The 14,969-nt window shown below is 39.9% G+C and overlaps 1 non-coding gene across 1 annotated transcript; it reads right to left on the bottom strand.

Annotated features, from left to right (window-relative positions):
• Nucleotides 1–319: 319 nt before the first annotated feature.
• Nucleotides 320–426, bottom strand: LOC134365179 (U6 spliceosomal RNA). Its single transcript, XR_010021950.1, has one exon. It is a non-coding gene; the product is annotated as a U6 spliceosomal RNA (small nuclear RNA).
• Nucleotides 427–14,969: the final 14,543 nt, after the last annotated feature.

The raw sequence follows: 14,969 nt of genomic DNA, 5'->3' as shown, positions 1-14,969 counted from the left end.
AGTATTTCTCTTTATGTGCCTAGCTTATTTCCCTTAACATAATTTTCTCCAAGCTCATCCATGTTGCTGCAAATGGTAGAATTTCATTCTTTTTAATGGCAGAGTAGTATTCCATTGTGTATACATACCACATTTTCCTTACCTAGCCATCTGTCGATGGACATTTAGGTTGGTTCCATATCTTAGTTATTGTTCTGCTACATTATTTTTTAAGGTTTCTATCTCTTTGTAAATTTCCTCCTTCAAAACTTGGATTGTTTTTCTCATTTTTTTATGTGTCATCTGAGTCTTCTTTTATCTCCTTGAGTTTGCTTACGATAAAAATATGGATTGCTTCATGAATTTGCATGTTATTTTTGCACAGGAGCCATGCTAATCTTCTCTGTATCATTCCAGTTTTAGTATATGTGCTGCCAAAGCAAGCACAACAAACAAGAGTTTAATGCCATAATATATAAAGAGCTTCTGCAAATAAACTAAAATGATAAACAAATAGAAAAATGAACTAAGAGTGTGATACAAATTGTAAATAAATATGAACAACCACTTGACCTAATTCTTAAAGAAATGGAGTTTTTAAAATGTGTCACCATTTTTAAATTTGGTTGGCAAAACATTGAAAAATTGAATTTTATCTAGTGTTGACAAAGATGTGGGGATATGGGTGCTCTAATATGAAAGCATGTATCACAAATAGCTAAGAAATTACAAATATAGACCTGACCTCATCACATACTTCTTTCCATGCTTTTCCTTGCCCTTGGGTTGACGGCTGGCCTCTGCCCACATGCCATCTCCTTAACCAACATGTTTTAAGGTAGGATTGCTGAGTGTTTACTAAGTGTCAAACATCATCTCAATCACCATTATTACCAGCCCCATTTCATAGATGAAGAAACTGAGGGGCCTCCTTCTCTCAACTTCCACCCCAACCCCAGGGGGAGAAAAAAAGAAACTGAAGCACAGAGTGCTAATAGGTTGTAGAAGTGGCTCCAGAACCCACATTTTTATGCCCTGGTCCAGGATGCTGCCCTTGTTCCCACTTCGGGGTCATCCCACGTGCTGCTCTTTCTACCTGGGGGGTCCATTTCTCAGAGAGGCCTTTCCAGACTATTCCTTGACCCCTTCCTTTCACCTCCCACCACCACTGGGAGGAATAAATTATTCTCACAGCAAATATGCTTGTGGACCAGACAAGGCTTGTTTTCCTGTTTGAAACCAACTGACCTTATTCTTTCACTGCTTTTTTCTTAAATCCCTGAAAGCTGTGCATCAGAGACAGTGGTTTTGCCAGCAACCAAATCAAGAGTTCTTCAAATCCACCCAAGTGAGATTTTTTTCTAGCTGCTGTGTCAATGGGTGATGCATTCATGAAAGACACAGATTTAGCATCCCTGCCCTCTCTGTTATTTTCTCCTCTGCTTCTTTCAGGATTTGCAGCTAAATGTCAGATGCCATAAGCACACTTTTTTTTTTTTTTATTTCATGAGATGGTAATTCATGGATATTCAAACTGTTAAAGTTTTCTGGTTGCTTTTGCAAATTCCCCCTGGGATCCTGTTGAATGCTTGCCACATTGACTCTCTAGAAGCTGTGAGGATCATTGGGATGTAAGGTATACAACTGTCAAATTCTGTGGTTAGAGTTCTTGGCAGCAAGAATGCAATAATGCCTAACCCTGCCCTGATTTTCACATTCTCTCTCCCACTGTCTTATATCTTCATATCTCTCCTTTGTCCTCTCTCTTTTCCATCATATTTACATGTCTCTGTTATCTTTAAGAAAAAAAAAAAAAAGCACACATACACCCCCATGCACCAAAAAACTTAATTATGGCTCACTTCTGCCCAGTTCCTCCTCTTCCCTTTACTCACATATTTTTGGACCCAGAGAATAGTTAAGACACAATAACATGCTGGAATTTGGAGACAGAGAAGGCCTAGATTTGAGATCTGGCTCTGCCACGGTGCATCCTCAGGCAAGTCACTCAACCTCTCTGGGCCTGAGTTTCCTTATCTGCAAATTAGAGGTAATAGATGATTGCTATATCTCAGAGTCTTTAGGAGAATCTCATAAGTTAATGACTGTTCAGTATATATGTAAACAAAATATGCCTGAAAATGCTTTGTAAGTGACAGAGCACAGAACTTATGATATGGTCCTGTATTTTCCATGCTCATTAATTCCTTATCCCTTTCAAGTCTAGCCTCCACTGTCACTGCTCAGTTGAAGCCCCTCTCAGCCAGGACAGAGACTAGCAACCATCTCCTTTGAAGATAAGGCCTTTGTCAATTACCCTCAAATCCCAGCAGGGGCTTTTTTAATGCCTCCCATCTTACACATTTGCAAAGTTGTTTGAAAAAGCAAAAGATTGAAAGCAACACAAAAGTCCAATAGTAAGGTTAGACGAATTATGGCATATCCACATTATAGACTACGATGTGTCTGTAAAAATGAACAAAGGTGTTTTTATTCTGATATGGAAATGTCTCCAAGATATATTATTAATAGGGGATAAAAACAAAGGGAAAACAGCCTGTGTAGTAAATTACCATTTTGTGTGTTGGGTGAGGCAAGAGGAAAGAGAGAAATGTTTGTATATGCATAAAATATCTCTGGAGAGATACAAAATAATCTGCTAACTCTTGCTGCCTCTATGGTGTAGAACTGGGTGGCTGGGGGGAAAGTGCGTATCCATTATCTACTGCTAAGTAACAAACCAACACAAAATTTTGTGGCTGTGGTAGGCAGAACAGTGTCCCCCAAAGATGTCCATGTCCTAATCCCCAAAACCTGTGAATATGTTACCTGACCTGACAAAAGGGACTTTGCAGGTGTGAATAAGTTAAGGGTCTTGAAATGGAAAAATTATCCTGGATTATACAGGGGGGCATGATGTAATCACAATGGTCTTTATAAGAGGAAGGTGGGAGTATCAGAGTCAGAGAAAGAGCTCTGACAGTGGAAGAAGTGGTCTGAGTGATGTCATTGCTGAAGGCAGCCATGGCCAAGGAACAGATATCTTTCCTTGGAATAGACAAAGAATAGATTCTTTCCTATAGCCTCCAGAAGGAATGCAGCCCTGCCAACACCTTGATTTTCTCTGCCAGACCCATTTTTGGGTTTCTGACCTCCAAAGGATAAGATATGAATTTGTGTTTTTAAGCCACTAAATTTGTGGTAATTTATTAAAGCAACAATCAGAAACTATTCTAGTGGCTTAAACCAACAAGCATTTGCTCAAAATCCTGAGGTGACTTCCAGTTTCAGGAGAAGATGGTCTAAACTCAATTTTCCTGGCTTCTTCCTTCTAAACACAACCAAATACCATGGAAACAGTTCCACAGACGACCATAAAGGATTCTGAAAAGTAGAAAGAAGGTGGACTGGCTAGGGATCTCAGGACTTAAAGAACAACACCACAGGGAGTTCCCTGGGTTTTCTTTTTATCTTCTGTATATTCTGAGTACCAACCATCCTGAAACCACCAACAGGCATAGATAACAGAGAGACAGAGAGAGAGAGAGAGAGAAAAGGAAGGAAAGGAGAGAGGGAAAAGTCTGCTTTCTCTGTCTAAAGGACCAGGAAAGGAGAAACTCAGCAAGAACTTAGTGGGGAGGCCTATCTCCACTGGCAGTGGTGGACCTGATCTCCCCAGAGCAGCAGCACCAGCAGAAATGTTTCCAACCTCCCCTTTACCCCACAGCCGCAGATAGCAGCAGGCTGATGTGCCCACAGCAATGATAACAGCAGGAGCCATGTGGGCCAACCCATCTCACATCCCACCCCCACCAGCAGCAGTGGGCCCAATCTGCCCACATCAGTGGTAAGAATGAAACCCAGGCCAGGTCATCCACTGCCTCATACCAGGTGACACCAGCAGGCCCAGAATCTTCCAGCCATCCATGCAGTGTCAGAAGGTAATGGAGGGCATACCCTACACCCACATAATAAGAACACTCAACCCAGAGAAGAAAACCTTCTGCCCCTGCAGGCACCATATGTGGGGATATAGTAGGATCTTAAGCAGAGCCAGAAGAAGAAAGCAGACCAGAATAGCATTACAAAGGTTCAGAAAGTGCAACCACCTTTAAAAATACAGCCCACCAAAGTGGGCAAAAACTGACATGCTAAACCTAAACAGAGAAGCTGCTTACTAAAATAGGAGATTTATATAGGATTAAGAGTCTCCTAATATAATGCAAAAACTGTTCAGGATAGAATTGAAAATCACTTCTCATACTAAGAACCAGGAAAATTACAATTTGAGTGAGAAAATGCAATCAACTGACACAGATAGTGAGATATGACTCAGATGTTGGATCTGGCAAAGATTTTAAAGCAGTCACCGTAAAATGGTTTCAACAAGTAACCACGAAATCCTTCAAAACATATCAAAGAATAGAAAACCTCAGTAAAGAAGTAAAAGTTACAAAAAAAAAAAAAAACAAATGGAAATTATAAAACTTGGAAGTATAACAATAAAAATAAAAACTCACTGGATGGGCTCAGTGGTAGAGTGGAGATGACAGAAGAGAACCGCTGAGCTTGAGGACATTTCAATTGAATTTACTCAACCTGAATGACAGAGAGAAAAGAGACTGAGGGTGGGAAGGAAGAACCTATGAGACAATAACAAAAGATCTAACATTCATGTCATCAGAGCCCATAAAAGCGTCAAGAAAGACTGCGAGGCTAACCAAGTATTCAAAGAAATAATGGCTGAAAACTCCCCAAATTTGGTGAAAGACAGAAACCTACAGATTCAAGAAGTTGAGTAAACCCAAAATAGGATAAATATAAAGAAATCCTCACTAAAACACCTCATAATTAAACTTCTGAAAACTAAAGAAAAAAATCTTAAGAGCAACCAGAGAGAAATGCATTACTTATAGGCAAACACCAATTTGAATGAGGGTAGATTTCTCATCTAAAACCATGAAAGCCAGAATCAAGTAGCACAACATTTTTCAAACGCTAAAAGAAAGGAACTGTCAACCATGAATTCTATATCCAGTGAAACTATATGTTAGGGACGAAGGAGAAACAGGAGAATTTATTGCCAGCAGACCTTAAAGAATGCCTAAAAGAAACTCTCCAGACAGAAAGGAAATTATAAAAGAAGGCTTAGAAGTTTAGAAAGGAAAGATGGATATCAGAATGGGTAAAAAGAGAGGTAAACAAAATAGAGGATCCCTCTCCTTACAAGTTTCTTAAATCATATTTGATGGCTGAGACAAAAATTGCAACAACTCTATTGTGATGCTTAATACATGCAGAGGAAATACTTGAAACAATTATACTCAAAAAGAGGGGCAGGTTGTGATATTGTAATACAACAAGAAGTACATATTTGGTTTCTGCCCCCAGTTCCTGGCATAGAGCTGCTAAAACCCTTATAAACTCCTGAGTGATAGGAATGCTAAGTGCATCTTTTATTATAATACTTGATTTTGACCCCAGTTGCTGACACAAAGTTCCTAACTGCTAAGAATTCCCTGGATAATAGGAGTGGTTTTTGTTCTAATGAGACAACTCTTTGCTGGCTTCTGGATAGGGGCTGGTCACCAGAGAGACCAAGCGGTGATTAGAAGTTTGAAACTTTCAGCCCGACCCCTCATCCTCCATTCTCCAGATGGGGAAAGGGGCTGGAGATTGACTTAATAATAAATAGTGCTTAATGATGAAGCCTTCATAAAACTCTAAACTACAGGGTTCAGAGAGCTTCCAGGTTGCTGAATACATGGAAGTGCAGGAAAGGTGATGTGCCCAGAGAGGGCATGGAAGCTCTGCGCTCCTTCATGCCTTGCCCATGTATCTCTTCATCTGGCTTTTTATCTGTATCCTTTATCATACCCTTTATAATAAACTGGTAGACATAAGTAACATGGTTCCCTGAGTTCTGTGAACCATTCCAGCAAATTATCAAACCTGAATAGGCAGTCGTGGCAACCCCAATTGATAGCCAGTTGGTAGAAGTCTAGGTGACAACCTGCAACTTGTGATTGGTGTCTAATGTAGGGAGAGGGGGAAGTCTTGTGGGACTGTGCTCTTAACCAATGGGATCTGATGCGATCTCCAGGTAAGTGCAGTCAGAATTGAGTTAAATTGTAGGACACTGAGTTGGTGTCTGCTGGAGAATTGCTTGATATGGGAGGAAACCTCCACAAATCTTGTCATAGAAGTGTGTAGTGCATTGAGTATGAAAATATAGTAGTAGAAAACAGTAATCGGTCAGTTTGGTTTTTTCCTGCCATACACACAGGTAAAGGGACCTAAATGAAAGTAATGTTTCAAAACTTCACTGAAATTGATAAAAGGTCAATATAGTAGGCTAAATATTTTATATATATATATATTTTTTTTTATGGTATATTTTAACACCTAGAGCGACCACTAAAAGAAACTTCACAAAATGATATATTTGAACACATATAAAAAAAAAGGTAAATTAAAAAAAAATGTTTAGGTAGCTCTCCGAAAGACAAATAAAGGAAATAAAGAAATGCTAAAATGGTAGACTTAAGCCCTGACATATCAATAATTACTTTAAATGTAAATAGTCTAAATACACCTACAATACAGATATTTTCAGAGTTGGCCAAAAGAAACACAATCCTATTAAATGCTGTCTAAAAGAAGCATAGCAAATACAACATAAGTAGGTTTAAGGTAAAGTAATCGGAAAAGATATATTGTATGTGCACCAAACAACAGAGCTCCACAATTATAGTTGGAGTCTTCACAACCCCACTCTCAGCAATTGCTAGAACCACTTGACATAAAATTAGCAAATATATGAGAATAGAAGAACTGAACAATAATACCATTAACCAACAAAATCTAATTGACATTTATAGAATACTCTATCCAGCAACAGCAGAATATACATTCTGTTTAGGCATCCATGGACCATTCACCAAGACAGACAATATCCTGGGTGATAAAACAAACCTCAATAAATTTAAAAGAATTGAAATCATATAGAGTGTTTTCTTCAACTCTAATGGAATCAAACCAGAAATCAATAACAGAAGACAAAAGAATATCTTCAAACACTTGGAAATTAAACAGCCCACTTCTAAATAAATTAAGCAACAAACTTTAAAAACCCCCCATGGGTCAAAGAAGAAGTCTCAAAGGGGCTGGGGGAGACATGTAGAAATGAATGAAAATGAAAAAATACAATATGTCAAAGTGGGATGCTGCTAAAGCAGTACTGAGTGTGAAATTTATGGCAATGCTTACATTACAAAAGAGGAAAGAAAATCTAAATTTAAGTTCCTACTTCAAGAAATTAGAAAAAGAAGAGCAAAATAAGTCCAAAAATAAGCAGAAAGTAGAAAATAATAAAAATAAGAGCAGAAATGATCAAACTGAGAATAAGAAAACAATACAGAAAATCAATAAAACCAAAAGCTGGCTATTCAAAAATACCAATAAAATTGAATAAAACTTACAAATCACCAATATCACTATTCTGTGTGGTAGTAGATACATAAACCTACACGTGGCAAAATTGCGTAGAACTAGATATACACAAATGAATACAAGTCAAATGGAGAACTCTGAACAAGATTTGTTTGCTGCCCCGTGGCAATATCCTGGTTGTGATATTACACTACAGTTTTGCTAAATGATATCACAGAGGGAAACTAGGTAAAGGATATACAGGATCCCCATTATTTCTTACAAGTGCACATGAATCTATAGTTATCTCAAAATAAGTTTAATTAAATGTTTTGTGTTTTTTTTCTTTCTGGTGGCTGGCCGGTATGGAGATTCGAACTCTTGACACTGGTGTTATAACTTAAAGTTTGAGGGTCAACAACTTGCGCCAGGCTCATCTGAGGAGTTGGGGTCACTCAGGCAGCTTCAGTCATCTGGCAGATCAATTGGTGATGAATGCTCTAAGATGGTCTCGCTTGCATGTCTGGCAGTTGGGGCTGGCCACTGACTGGGGAATTACATGAAAGTAGGGTTCCTAGAGGGCATACCCTACTGCACAGCACTCTTCAAGCTGCTGGCTTGCAATACATTTGCTGATGCCCCGTTGACTAGAGCAAGTCATATGGCCATACTCAGAGTCATTATGGGAAAGGACTACATAAGGGCATTAACGTAAGGAGGCATGATTCATTGGGGGCCATTTATGAAATGATCTATCACAGAGGGTGAGAAGGATTTTTCAACTTTATTTCTTCATGGACTTCTATCATTTGCAACTTCCCAAATATTTTTGAATGCCTCTCCACATTCAGCTATTTCCCAGCCTTGGGAATAAACCTTCCCTTTTCCACCTTCCCTAGCATCTTGTTGCAGACATGTGATGGGCTCCGCCTTCCAGACATACATGTGACATTCAGCAGTCACCTATGAAGAAATACGCAGGGCATGGGGCATTCATTTTGTTGGGGCTGGAGGAATTGGAAGCAGGATATTTCCAGGGTTAGTAGTGGTGCCAACACCTTTTTGACTGTGGCAGATATCGTGTGATTCTGGGCTTGGTGAGGGGAGTGGTTTCCTGACCAGAACCAAGGAAACCTGGCACAGGAATCAGCCTTGTTCTAGTTCTGTGCTGTGATTTGGGGAGTTGTTGCTGGAATCCCAGTTTATAGCTTATTCCTTCAGCCCTTTCAACTTTCTGGTGCATTTCTAGCAAATCCCTCCCTGCTTAAATTAGCTAGAGTAGTGTGGAAAACCAAAATATGCCACCCCAAAATATACTTCTTTGGCGTATTTCATGTTGGTTATTCAGAGAAGCTGCAGACAGGAATATCTCTGAAAAGCTCTCTTTTTGTAAATGAAATTTACATCTATCTACATTAGTAAAGCAAACAGGGGATGCAGGCAGAGGCTTTCTCTGAGGCCCCCTTATCTGAACCTAGGAAATATTAACTCACATGAAAAGGAGACTAAAGCTCTGACACTTTTAAAGGTCTGACAGAGAAACTTTTACCACCACTACCACCCATTTTTTCTGAGGACTGCTACCTGAGAGACTTCACCTGCATAATAAGACAGCCTTTGCTTGCTATAGCTTTCCTTCCCTCACCTCCCATAACCTGTTGCCACCTCTCCCCAAGAGTCCCAAGACCCTACCCCTTTCTCTATGGAATAAAAACTTTAGTCATCTGACCTTTCTTTGAGTCTCATATTTTGTGTGATTCCCATGCAATTGCATATAAATAAATTTATATACCTTTTCTCTTGTTAATCCATCTATTGTCAGTTTTTATTATAGACTCAAATTATTGAAACTTTCCTTTGCCCCTATAATGGATTCTGTTGTCTGCAGCTGGTAATGCTGACGGATAAAATCCCTTTTTGAATTATCAGCTATGTGATTCTCTTGCCTATTCAAAAATAAACAAAAAATACAGCTTAGAAATAAATATTGTAAAAGAATATGATCTGTGTGTATATGTGTGTGTGTGTGTGCACGTGTCTTTTAATATGTCAATCTCTGAAGCAGTTTCTCTCCCTCTTGATCTCAACCTCTGGTCTTTTTTTAAGGCACAGTCATGAGCCCTGATTGATCCATATAAAAACCATCATTTTTCTTGGTCAATGTAGGCAAGCATCAACAATATCATAGAATTCAACTTTATGTCTGCCACTCTTGAACTATCCCTCTCTCAGAACTTCAACTATCACCTATCTGCCAATTTCCAAGTCTTTACCAAGGTCCTTTCCTGTACCTCTAATTTCCCATGGAACATTCTACTCATACATGTTTTTGTCACCTTAAACAAAATGTATAAAAAAAAAAACAAGTGTATCCTCTTTGCCACAGGCCAGTATTCTCATTTGATGTCTCTAACCCATCAATGGCATTAACATTTTCTAAGTCACTCAGACTTGACAAAGTGCGAATTCACCATGACTTTTACTTCTAAATGTCTCACTATATATAGCTGGAATGGGGGTTAAGAGCTGAGATATGGAAGCCAGACTGCCTGGGTGTGAATTTTGACTCTGCCATGTATTAGTATGTATCCTGGGACGTGTCACTTAGCCTAACTATGCCTCAGTTTTCTCATCGGTAAAACAGGAATAACAATAGTACCTAGTTCAGGAGGCTTGAGTGAGTTCAGATTTGTATGGTATTTAGAACTGTACTGGCGCATAGTGGATTTCATTTTCTTAAAAAACAAGACTCTTACATCTGCCTTTTCTTTCCCTTCTCGCTGACATCACCTGCTTCAAGTTTTCATCTCCTCAAGACCCTCCTCAAGGTTCTCCCTGTCTCCAGTTCTCTCTCTTCTAGCCTCTTCCATACACTGTTGTTACTGTGCTTATCTTCCCAAACCACTGAGGGAATCCCATCCCATCCCTCACAGAAACCTCCCAGTCTCCTTAATGCCAGCAGGATGAAACACAACTGCAGGCCCATGCTGATCTCACCCAGATGGCCTGCCCTCTCTACCTCTCCAAATTCCTGGGACCTGACCCTCCAAAATATTTCAACCCTTCCTCAGCCCCCAGGCTTAACCCAACTACTCATTTGTGCTTCTAAGCCTACATAGCAGGACGATCCTTTAACTATTAGCATGTGTAAATCTTCCTTCTCTGAATAGAAAGAAATTTCCTGAAGGCCAGAGAGCTTATCCTACCAAGGCTAGGCATGGACCAGTGCTGGGTAAATAATGACCATAAAGTGAATTTGGTCTATATTCATGTCTTCTGTTCAGCCTCTTGGTGGAGGCAGCTTGACCACTTCTTTCTCTTTCCTGCAACAGAAACTGTAAAATTTTAAAAACCAAGAGTAAGAGGCCAGAGTGAGAGATGGTTTGACCCCTCTGAGAGACATCGTGGGAGAAGGAAGAGTCCAGTTGCAGGCGTGAGAAGCAGCAACACTGCCATTAGCAAGCAGGACATCCAGGGGGGCTCATATAATTCCTCTGGACCTCATTTCTGCATCTGCAAAATGAGGACATTAGCAAAGCTCTAAGGCCCCTCAGGCCCAGACATTCTGTGACAAATCTCCATGAGGGTGGATTCAGGAAACTGGTTTTCAGGTTGATTGAGCAGCATGGAGTGACTGCAGGGAGAATGAAACTGCTGTTCATAACAATTCATTTCCTGAGTCGAGCCTATCAATCAGTGTTTATTAAGCACCATTTACTCTGCACTACCCTGGGTTGAGTGCTATGGAGACAGAAGTCGTATCTCCCAGGACCCGTGGCCTCAAGGAGCTTATTAGATAATGAGACTTTACTATGTAATGAAAGGTCACCAAGCTCATAACCCAGCAAATTACTTTCTGTTTGTTTACCTAAGACTTCTTTTGTAAAATAAGTAAACTAAATACTTGAATCATTACATATAAGCCCTACGTGAACTATTTGTTCTATGAGTCATTTCTGTTACTTTATTTGAAACACACACACACACACAATATGTTTAGATACAAATATATACACTTAAAATGCATATATTTAAAATAACTCCATTGAAAAGCTAACTTTTTAAACTTTTTGATATACTAAATAATGTGGATTTTCAAACATTCACAAGTAGAGAGAATTGTATTAGGAACCCCATGTGTCCATCACCTAGCTTGAGCAGCCATCAGCTTTCTGCCATTCTTTTTCATCAGTCCTGCCACCCCTCCGTGTGTGTGTGTGTGTGCGCGCGCTGAAGCATTGCTTCTCAAGCTCTCAGTGGTGAAGGATACTTTGGTTTGACTTTCAATACCAGCAGACAGCTTGTGTACATGCCACACACAACTCACCACACAACCTCGGTGACAACAAAATTGGGCTCTACCCTGATTGAGGAGACAAGTTTGCTAATCACTGCTTCTATTCCATGACAATGTCAAAATTGTATAGCCATTTCTAAACACTTATTATCAATTTATATAGTTATTATAGACTAACAGCAGACAATCTGCAAACTGGCCCTGATCTACAGACCACATTTTATTTTATTTTATTTTATTTTATTTTATTTTTGTCTTTTTCGTGACTGGCACCCAGCCAGTGAGTGCACCGGCCATTCCTATATAGGATCCGAACCCGTGGTGGGAGCGTCGCCGCGCTCCCAGCGCCACACTCTCCCGAGTGCACCATGGGCTTGGCCCTACAGACCACACTTTAAATAGTACTGAGCTGGAGTATTTTAAAGCAAATCCGAGACATTATTTTATTGCACCTGTAAATTCAGCTTGTATCTCTAACGGATAAGGATTTTTTAAAAAACACCCAGAATACCACTATTACTCCCAAGAAAATCACCAAAAATTTCTTAACATCATCTAATATTTGGTCCATGTTCAATTTTCCCCAGATGTCTCAAAAATGCCTTCTAACAGTCGGTTTGTTTGAATCAGGATTCAAACAAGGATTTACTTCTGTTAGCCTATAGACATAGCCAACAGTAGTTATTTTATTTCTACAAAATATGGAGGCATTTCCTATTACCCCCAAAAGTGGATTACATCCCAGAGAAACAGCACTATTCTAAGTGCTGAGTTTGCAAAGACTTTAACCTCAATTGAAAGGAAAAGAGTTTCTTCTTGTGTGTTGATGGGTCAATGATTGTCACCTGTTCTAATTTCTGGAGGAAAACCGAAAATCAATCTGTCCACTTGACTTTCGTTCAGATGCTCAATGTGAGCACATTAGCTTCCAGGAGCATTAAAATGTCTTCTCCAAGGATTTTATTACTGATTCAACTTGCACTTAAATGCATTCCATGCTGCTGTGTATCAGACTGGAGCAGAGATGAACTGGAACATAGGAGGTTTGTTGAGGCAACAGCCAGGATTCTGCCACTGTTCTTTCACTGTATTTCTGACGGCTCTCAAGTTCCATAATGGGAGGTGCTGTTATATGGTTAAGTAATATGAGGCCAGAGCTGACACTGTGACAGCTGTTCCCAAAGAAACAGAGCTTCTCCGTTAACAGGAAAAGATGCCCTTGAAGGTTTTTCTCTGCTTTCTGATTACCTTAACGGATTAGAAGGTGAAAAATAATGAGCCAGAAGGGCATTCAGAGCCTAGGCTCCCCTCAAAAATAGACTCTGAGGCACGAATTCTAGTGCAAGTAGTTTATTTGAGTACAGGAGTGAGGAAATGAGACAGTAGAGGCAAGGAAGACAATAAGAGGTGCATTATCAAGCAATTTAGCATTGTGGGCAGCTGGAGCTTAATTCTACTGGGAAACTGTGAGCCAGTGCAGAATGTAAGCCTCAGAGTTATCCTGCACAGGGAGTGAGGTAGCTGGGGTATTTACACACCATCTCCCATCAGTTTTTGGTTGAAGGCTGCAACTGGGAGGGCACTAATTCTCCGGAACTTTTGACCTGCTGTATGAATGGATAGAGCAGACCCTGGCCACCAGACAAAGCCTGCAGGCAGAGAGGCAGATGCTGGCAGTTGCAAGTCAGGCTGCTGTGCACAAAATGCTAAGGCCCAAGGGGTATGGACAGGGCACCCACAGCATCTGCTGCACCGTGTTATCATCCTCCAGGCCCATAGAAGCTTTCTGTTCTCCACCCATTCAAAGCCCAGCATAAATCTTCCCAGAACCAGTCAAGAGGCACACATTCTCCACCACCCCCAAAACCAAATTTCTAACTGGCGCAGATGGCTTATTTCACTATTTACTGCTCAATAACTCTCTGCCCATGTTACAGGGTCACTCCGAGGTTTAGTCCTCTTTTAGTCCTGCCTTGTAACTCATTAGCAGCCCACAGCTCTGACCGCAGCCCTGGGGATAGCCAGATGAATGCTCATTGACTGACCAACTCCCACTTTCTTCCATTCCTTCCATTCAGCAAATGTCCTGGGTATCTGGAAACACTGCAATCAACAGCCAGTGCACTTTCAGCAGGTCCATGTCAGCTTTGATGTTTTGGAGAGATTTACAATTTGCTAAACATGATAAATCTTGGATAGGTAGAGTGCTGTGATCTTGAGGGAGTAAATTATTTCTCTTCTTTGGGGGAAGAGGTCGGGTTCTTTCAGGACTATGGATAGCATTTTCTTAAACTGAGGATCACCAGCTGTGTGTTGGCAAACTGGCGATGTCTGTGAGAGGCTGGGTTGTCAGTGAAAGCAGAAACACATGCTTGGTTTTGTCTGGTATGTGAACATCCTACTAAGATTTAACAAATGAGCTAAAAGGTCATCTGAGGTTTGCTATGTGATCTTATATTAAAGAAGAGATATCTTGAAGACTGATGTTTTTTCTGGTTTTCAACATTTCCTTTTTTCTTTTTTTAACCTGAGTATCAACCTTTAGTAAAAACTGAGATATCTCAGGATCAGGTAACTCTATCAAAAAGAAACTTAATAGCCAACCAGGCAGCTCCTCTGCCTCCAGACAACACCACATTTAAACCATTCTTGACAGGACGTTGCCTACTTGTGGTCTGAAAATTCTTCCAAAAGAGAGGTTGGAGAAATGCTGCACAGTTTGTCTATTCTCAGTATCTATTCTGAATAAACTCTGGGCTTATCTTTGCTTGGATTCTAGATTCAAATTTTAAGCAAATATCATGATGACTTACTAAATCCTTCAAAAATTTGTTCTGCAGGACATCCCAGGTGACCTATGACCATCATAGGCAAGATAATAGTGTTTAATTATAAGAAGTCAAATGTAGCCATTCTGGGAAATTACTCTTCTAGGAAATCAATTAAAAACACATGTAAAACTTGCATCAACAAACAAGATATATTAATGGGTGGATAGATTGTGGACAGATGATAGACTTAGGATAAGCAAGCATGGTAAATGCTAATGGTAAAATCTAAGTGGGTATACAGGTCTTATTTATAAAATTTTGTCAAGTTTTCTGTGTGTTTGAAATTTTTCATAATAAAATGTTGGGGAAATATATATAGGATATGTTTTGAGTGTTTTAAATATCTACCCACACACATCTATTTTATGGCTTTGCTCCTGCTGATAACCTCCTCAATATTATTGCCTTACGGGCTCTGACAAGCAGTGAAA

This window comes from Cynocephalus volans, chromosome 1 (assembly GCF_027409185.1).
Source record: "Cynocephalus volans isolate mCynVol1 chromosome 1, mCynVol1.pri, whole genome shotgun sequence".
Classification (NCBI taxonomy): domain Eukaryota; kingdom Metazoa; phylum Chordata; class Mammalia; order Dermoptera; family Cynocephalidae; genus Cynocephalus; species Cynocephalus volans.
Note: the sequence above shows the minus strand (reverse complement) of the source record. Positions and strands in the feature narration are given on the sequence as shown.